The 8,023-nt window shown below is 34.9% G+C and overlaps 2 non-coding genes across 2 annotated transcripts; one reads left to right on the plus strand and one right to left on the minus strand.

Moving 5' to 3' along the window:
- Positions 1-5,478: 5,478 nt before the first annotated feature.
- On the minus strand, positions 5,479-5,570 carry TRNAI-UAU (transfer RNA isoleucine (anticodon UAU)). The gene is given in 2 exon segments: positions 5,479-5,514; positions 5,533-5,570. It is a non-coding gene; the product is annotated as a tRNA-Ile (tRNA).
- Positions 5,571-5,861: 291 nt separating this feature from the next.
- On the plus strand, positions 5,862-5,935 carry TRNAN-GUU (transfer RNA asparagine (anticodon GUU)). The gene has a single exon. It is a non-coding gene; the product is annotated as a tRNA-Asn (tRNA).
- Positions 5,936-8,023: the final 2,088 nt, after the last annotated feature.

Here is an 8,023-nt window from a genome sequence, read left to right on the forward strand (position 1 = left end):
CATGATCCGAGTCGGTGGCTCATCCCAATCGAGCCGGCTCGAGTCATCGGCTCAATTGAGCCGAGTCGATAGCTCGTACCAACCGAGCCGGCTCGAGCTGTTCGATCAGTTGAACGGAGCCGAGCCTGTTGACATCACTACCTGGGTTGGGCTTCTGCTTGGACTCTAAAATTCGACCGTGCAGGCCTCAGCCTTGATGATAAGAACTACAGTATATGCATACTTATATTGGTGCTCATGACATTTGAGGCTGTATCGTTATAAAAATCTATTGTCTCGTTATCAAGGCGAGACGAGATGCCCTAAGAATACCCCACGAGATGCCCTAAAAGTACCCCACGAGATGCATTAAAAGTATGAGACGATATGCACACCCTGTTGTGAGCAATACTAAAAGTATTCCTCATTACTGCTTGCATTTCTCATGGCTTCCCGCTTTCCAGTTTAATCAGGTAATGATTTTGAAACGAGTTTAAACGAGCTGAACGAGCGAGCCATTTATCAAATTCGACTCAACTTGAAACTCGACCTCAAAAACAATGACTCGGCTGGGAACTCGACTCGAGAAAATTACCTTCGATTCGACTCGTACCCATCCCTAAGTATGTCGAAAAGTTATTGAAACTTTCATCAAAAGAATGAGAGTGTACATGCAGATTTTGGAGGGTATTTGGGTGATATCATAAGTTATTTCATATATAACTGCACTGATAAAATATGTACATATGTAATATATAAATGACTTAATTTCAAAAATAAATTTGTATTTTATTATGCACTCTAAAGTTGCATTCTTTATAAGACACTCTTTATAATATTCTGCAAAGATCAGGCGTAAGCCTATATAGTTCGATCTATGTTATAAATTTGAACGAAATTATCAGTTTGAGAGTAAAGTCTTATTCAAAAATTTCGAGAAATTCGAGGAAAATGAATTTTTACTATGTTAGGGTGAAAAGGAAAAAAATGTAAGTGCTTATTCATGTGTTGTGCATCCGAAACAAAATCCCAAATACGCTACTGGAATCATGGCTGTCTAAGACAGGGGGACCTATTCAGAATCGTTTTCAGTGTTGCATTAAGAGTGACTAATAAGCCGATGATAATTTCCATATTTAGAAAGACGTTAATGGTGTTAACAACTATGTCGAAAAAGACCAGCCACAACCTTTTCGCACAATTGTCCAAACACATTAGGAAAAATCGAAATAAAAGACCTATTCTCTCTTGTATTGATTTCTTCTAATGGGACAACCCTTCGGAAAAGTCTAAGCTGGCCATTTTCACTGAAATATTTCTAAATACGGAAGTTAGCAACGCTTCTTAGTCAAACTCTAAATATAACGTTAAAAACAACCTGTATAGGGCAAAAATGTTTTGTTTAATTGTATTTGCCAATTTTCAGTTATTCTTTTAACGTTTTGTTCGTTATTTCACTGTTGGTTTGTTTACTATAGATTAAGTCACCTTTTACTAAATCCTATATTATTTAGTTCCAATAGTAACCAAACTTTTTGATTCAGTTATCTACCTTAGAGTTCGAAAATCTTTTTCAATCCATCACAGCCCGTTTTCTAATACCATAGCCTTCCGTCCCCTAATAGCACAGGATGTGCTAGGCATGTGCCATTTAGTTGTCCATGTTGCTTTTTAGGTACCCGACACTTGACACATATGATATTCATGTGCCAAGTATGTACTTCAGCTACCTACAGTTTTAGGTATTTGTTACACTTAATTGATATTTGCAACTATGTACTACAAATACAGCATTTATATACCTGGCTCAGTTTCGCACTCTAACAGTCATTTGTTTTTATGTCGTCACTTGGGACATATATCTGTCATGTTCTAGGTACGTCCTTTAGGTACATATTGTTTCAGATACTCTAACAGCACAAGATGTACTAGGTATGCTACATTTAGGTGTTCTAAATTCATTTTCCACGTTTGATGCATTTGTTACTTCTTTTTCTAAGCGATGATGAACTAGAAGCAACAAACGCATCAAATTTATTAGATGGCAACTGTCACCGATCATTTGAAAGTGAATATGGAAGAACCATGAAGTAAAGTAAATAGACACTCGTCATTTTGTTATAAAATACATGGCGAGTAGATTTTATCTTATCCCAAACGGTTATCGCCGAATATATGCTGTTAAAGGAGAATTCTGATTATCGAAATTCAAAAGACCTCAACAATTTATCCCTCTACAAGCGACATTTCCTTCATTGCCTCCGTGGCTAAGTAATTAGAGTACGCGGCTAGTAATCCAAAGGTTGATGATTCACGCCCACCTCAGCTACTTGCTTTTTTCCACTTTTTTAAAAGCGTTTTTTAGATTCACCTTAATGTAAACACATTACGCATATAGGCGCTTTAACATATTTTGGGGGTGTAATTTTGTGGTTCATTGACGCTTACGGCATGGGGAACATACTAGGCACGTTCCCCAGGTACATGTCAGGCATGTGCTTAGGGGCGGACATAGACTGTGACTATCACTTGCCATCCATGTGATTTCTCTCTCGGAGGTACATAAGACACGTACTCATGTACCTGAGGGAACATGATAGGCATATGCCTGCTATGTGATTGTCTGTTAGTGTATGCGTACTCAAGAGACCCGGGTTCGATTTCCGCTGGGAGCTCATGTCATTCGGATCCCACGTTAAGCTATAGATCCACATTTTATACAGCTTTAGTGCTGAAAGAGACACTTAGCTTCAATCCAACCAATATACATAACGATAATTTAAAAACAAATTAGAAAAAAAAATTAAAAAATGTAGCTTATTGTTATCTCGAACATGTTATTTTAAAGTTGAAAGATGGAACCGCATTTCTTTCGAAAGTGAGACAAAGATAGTTTGTTTCGATCAAGCACAAATGAACACAGGAATTTGACCGATCGATATTTCGACATGATTTTCATTTGAGAGAAAGCTGCTTCACAGAGGTTAGTTGAGCCTGAGAAGGGTGTCAGACAAAGAGCAGCAGTCACGGGTGGACTCGTAACCATAGGGCCCATCCTCTTATCCTAAAATGGGGACTCAATATATTAACACTAGAGATACCAAGCCCGTACCTGCTGCGTGTAGTACCAAGTGGGTGTCAAATTTGCTCGAGACTTTTCCAAATGATTGTTACATTGTATTTTAACCTAACTTAATAACAAAAACCTTTGAAGTAGTTATGTTTTACATTTATCGTAAATTGTTATATATATATCACAATGCTTAGATTATTAAGGAACTGGCATGTGTTGTTATTATTATAATCTGAACTTAGTTTTGCCTTGGTTTTGTATGTATTTACGTCAGCGTTCAGAATAAAATTTATAACCTGTGTTTAAAGATTTTAGGATTTAGGATTTAGGATTTAGATTTCCGGGCTTTGGGCAGGGACGTACGCAGGGGGTGGGTCCTGGAGGTCTGGACCCCGCCCCGGAATTTCGACTTTTGAATTTAGCCTAATTTTGGGGGCAATTTTAGGAATTACAATATAAAATACACTCATATTGAGTTTGGACCCCTCCCGAAATAAATTCCTGCGTACGCTAACGCTACTGGCTTTGGGCATCTCTGTTAGCCCGTCACCCCTCGGCGAGCACACTCGGGAAGGCAGCGGCCTGGGACTTAAACTGTAAAAAAAAAAAAAAAAAAAAATCATAGGTAAATGTACAAAAAACATGGCAAACCTCTATGTAAATAAATTTACACCTATAAAGTAAAATTACTAATATGAAATTATGTTAAATTACAGTTTTAATTATAAAAATATTGTATTTTCTTATAAATTTACTGTAAATTTGTGGAAAAACAGCACATTTTATAATTTAATCTAAGAAAATGTATATCAACTTTCAAAATGAAGGATAAATGATTTTACATTAATATTTGGAAATTAAACTACAATTTTTTTCCAGTGTATATGTTTGGCACCACCCTGTCATGAGGAAAACCCAGGAAATACCCATTCAGGATAGCAGGCCTGAAAATTTTTTCACACTTTTTCGACCGAGTGCCCCCACCGGGAAACCTTTAATGTTTAAATAAAAGAGAGAAGTAACTAAGCCTTTAGCATTTCATAGAGGCGACAGCAAAAAAAGTATTCTCAAATAGGTGATAGCAAAGAAAAAAAAAGTTACCTTTATTACAGTGAGTGTACTTTATCTAAAATATATGTTTTTAATCTGTCATTATTGTATGATTATTTGGTTATCAAATATGTTTGCAGTAGAAATGTATTTTATCAGTTTGACGTATAAATTTCTAATTACATACTTATTTGCGTTTATTTGTCTAATTTCACATCCATCCAAGTGTCACTGATTAGATATTTTAAACCAAGAAATCTTATAAGTATATGTTTTGGAACTAAATGTACAATATAAATAAATAAATAATAAAAATATAGCAATAAAAACCAAGTTTAAGACCAAAGCATTAAATTTGAACTTGACATGTGCAACAAATATTTCATATAATCTTCATGTTTAAAAGAATAAATAAAAAGCATCTGAGACTGAATTTCGAATCTTCCATCTCTTAGAAAGACTCAGCGCCTCACCACGCTTGACTAGCGTCGGCACAAGTACTTCCTGCAGATAATGTCTGTGAAGAACGGAGGGAAAAATGCAATTCTCTCTGTACAGACTTGTGGGAATTGTGATAAATCTATGCTCACTTTTTTGGGCTTAGAAAGGGTTTCTAGGTTTTTGTGAACAGAAGTGTACAAGGTGTAAAATAACATATTCAACCAAACAACAGAAAACATGTTTTAACCTCAGGACTTGAAAAATTACAATCACTGTATATCTTTAAACTATATTTTATTTGTCTTAACTTAGCAATGAATTTGAAGAATAGGCGCTGGCTTTATTGTTTAAATATTATTTATTTCATTCGTTTCATATTTACTTGGCATAAAGGTTTCTTATTCTATTCTATAGTTTTATATTGTATCGCTGAATTATACGACCAAATGCTGTATTTTTGCTTTTAGCAATTTTGAGCAGTTAATAAATTATTTATTATTATTATTATTATTATTATTATTATTATTATTATTATTATTATTATTATTATTATTATTATTATTATTATTATTATTATTATTATTATTATTATTATTATTGAAGATTTGAGGATTCAATGCTGCAGTGAAATCGCATAATGGATAAGACCAATCGAGCGTGAAAGAGGGGGAGATATGGGAATTTACGAAGAGACGATAAATAAAGTTAGGTTTTACTATAACATACCGTTAGACTTGAGCCCCAGGCTTAAAAGATCGAGACACTTTTATCTATAAGATATCTGTATTGCGCGTTGAGAATCAGTCCCTACACCTTATGAACATAAGGTACACAATAATAAATAAATAAATAAATAAACAGAATTATAACAAAGGTCAATTGATATATTCCTATATTAACAAGTCCTTGTTCAGAAAGAAAAATAATAAAACCACTGCTCCAGGTGAGGCTCGAACTCACAACCCCGGCATAGCCCACATGTGCTGACGTATAAGTACCGTGCGCTAACCAATTGCGCCACTGGAGCTTGAAACTTTTCCCTCATGGTAAGAACTTATAAGGAAACTCACTGCTTACATAATCCTGATATTTTTATCAATTCTATCCTTACTATACTCTATATGAAAAAGATTAAATGTTGAATGTGCTTTTTGCTTTCTTGCATTATTTTAATTTAAAAAGTAATCAAAGCAAGACACATCCGCTTGGCATTATATTGTTTGTAAGTTGCAGTGTGCCATCCCATTAGAATGATAAGCAGTATCACGTGATCTAATGGGAGAAATATTCTATTCGCTTGCAAATCACTGTGCACGAAGCCTCCGTGGCGCAATCGGCTAGCGCGTTCGGCTGTTAACCGAAAGGTTGGTGGTTCGAGCCCACCCGGGGACGACTGCATATTTTGTGATTATCTGTACCACCATATTTAATATAGGTAAAAAAAAAATAATATACCAATAGCTAAAGTTATTCTGTATATACATATTTAACTAGATGAAAGAAGATATTGGTAAAGTTTCTAAACTGGATCTTTGACTCGACCATTCTTTTCTTTCTTTCTTTCTCTCTCTCTCTCTCTCTCAAACAAGGTGATATTTTCTCACAATTTTACTGCAGTCGTGCATACCACCCAGCAATGGATCGCACTATGGTCTATATATGACCATCAGTGGCGTATTTAGGGGGTCTATCGGGCTCAAACCCTCGAAATAAATTTGTTAGTTTTTCTCATCCCACGTACAACAGTAATCGTTCTTACCGTTTCTAAGAATTTCATTAATTTTCCATTTTCTTATGCTCTTTGTTCAGAAATAATACTACATTTGTCAAATTTCATTCCATGTAAGAACCACGTTCTTTTTCTTTCTTTCGTCCATTCTACTCTTCCGTTTCTTTATCTTAGTTGTTACTTCCTTTTGTTTCTCCAATCATACTTTCGTCCGTTGTTAGTTGTGATTCAAGTCGTCCGTCGTCGGTAACATCAAAACTAAGAGGAGCTGATAAGCAAAACTGGTGATCCACACCAACTTGCACGGACATCAACATAACGGGACTTTAGTTATTATAGCAAAGGAATATTTACATCGTTATGTTATAAAGGTAAATGTTTGAATTAAAGAAAATCAAGAGGATGCTTCCTTTTTCTTCTATGAATAGAATAAAATATTATATTCACTGCTAAATTTTTGCACATAAAATTCACCAGTCTGCAAATCTTGCCATTAAAACCGCAATCAGTATATTTCAGCTTCAACTTGTCTCAACATTTTCTTTCAGGTGAAAACAGATAAAAATGAATATTTCCATTTTTCTAAAGTGAAATCAGTTAAGTTGAAATGAGATTACAAATATTTAATGTGTGTTTGCAGAAGCGTCGTTTCAATTTTGCCTTGGAAGGGGAGGGGGATAAGATCCTCCACCGACACACGAGTTTCACGTTTTTTCCTAGTATATTAGTAGACAATCGATTAAAATACATTTAATTGCCGAACTCAAGTGGGCAATTGCCTCCCCGCTGCTTCCCCAATGACGCCCTTGTGTGTTTAGGTTTGAAAGGGTGAAAAGAAAAAAATGTAAGTGCTTAGTTATGTGTTGTGCATAGCCCTCCCCGAAACAAAATCCTAAATACACTACTGTTCACGAATATGCTTCAAGACTACGGGAGACTATGATAATGAACGAAATGATGGAATGAAGAAGGTGAGAGAAAACAGGAGAACCCCGAGTAAACTCAACGCATACGGTACCTGATCACAATATTCGTGAGTGAATATTATAAAGGAAAGGTAAAATCTAAAGAAAAATATTTCCAATTTATTGATTACTGTACATGTAAAGTGAAACTTCATGTTTTAAATCAATAATGTTTATGTGACTAATTAACCTTGGACTTATTTTGTTTCTCTGATCCCACTATTCACCTACATTTCTCCGCGTTAATGTTCATCTTGTGTGTATTTAAAGAATAAATTGATTGTTTGAAGATAATCAACATTAGATTTATTCAGTTAAACAGAAAGAAATTTTATAACTGATCTCGGAAGTGATGATTAAAAACGTGCTGACTGTGAGAAATTATAGCTTTAATTCATCTCTTATTTAAAATTATGCTCTTACCTGGACATGTTAATTATCAAGTGAGTTTCGTTTCAGATAGCTTGACACTACGGTAGACTTCCAAATTATGCGAATTCAATACTCAAACTTGAAGTAGTACAAGTATAATTACTGGTTTCAATAGTGTTATAAGGTCAAAGAGAGACCCTGTTCTTCGAAGCTGAATCCATATCAAAAAGCCATTGCTCGTTATCTTTTAGGGTTCTTGTTCTACGGCGATAAAGATCGAACCCACAAATTGCCAATTTGAAGCACTTCAGGTTTAAATAGAGGGTTAAGAGAGAATATAGAACCTATTCTTGGGACGCTGAATCGATTACAAATTAATAAATAAATAAATAAATAAACCTTCTTGATATCTCT

The sequence above is a fragment of the Thermobia domestica genome, chromosome 18 (genome assembly GCF_964235325.1).
Source record: "Thermobia domestica chromosome 18, izTheDome1.hap1.1, whole genome shotgun sequence".
Lineage (NCBI taxonomy): Eukaryota > Metazoa > Arthropoda > Insecta > Zygentoma > Lepismatidae > Thermobia > Thermobia domestica.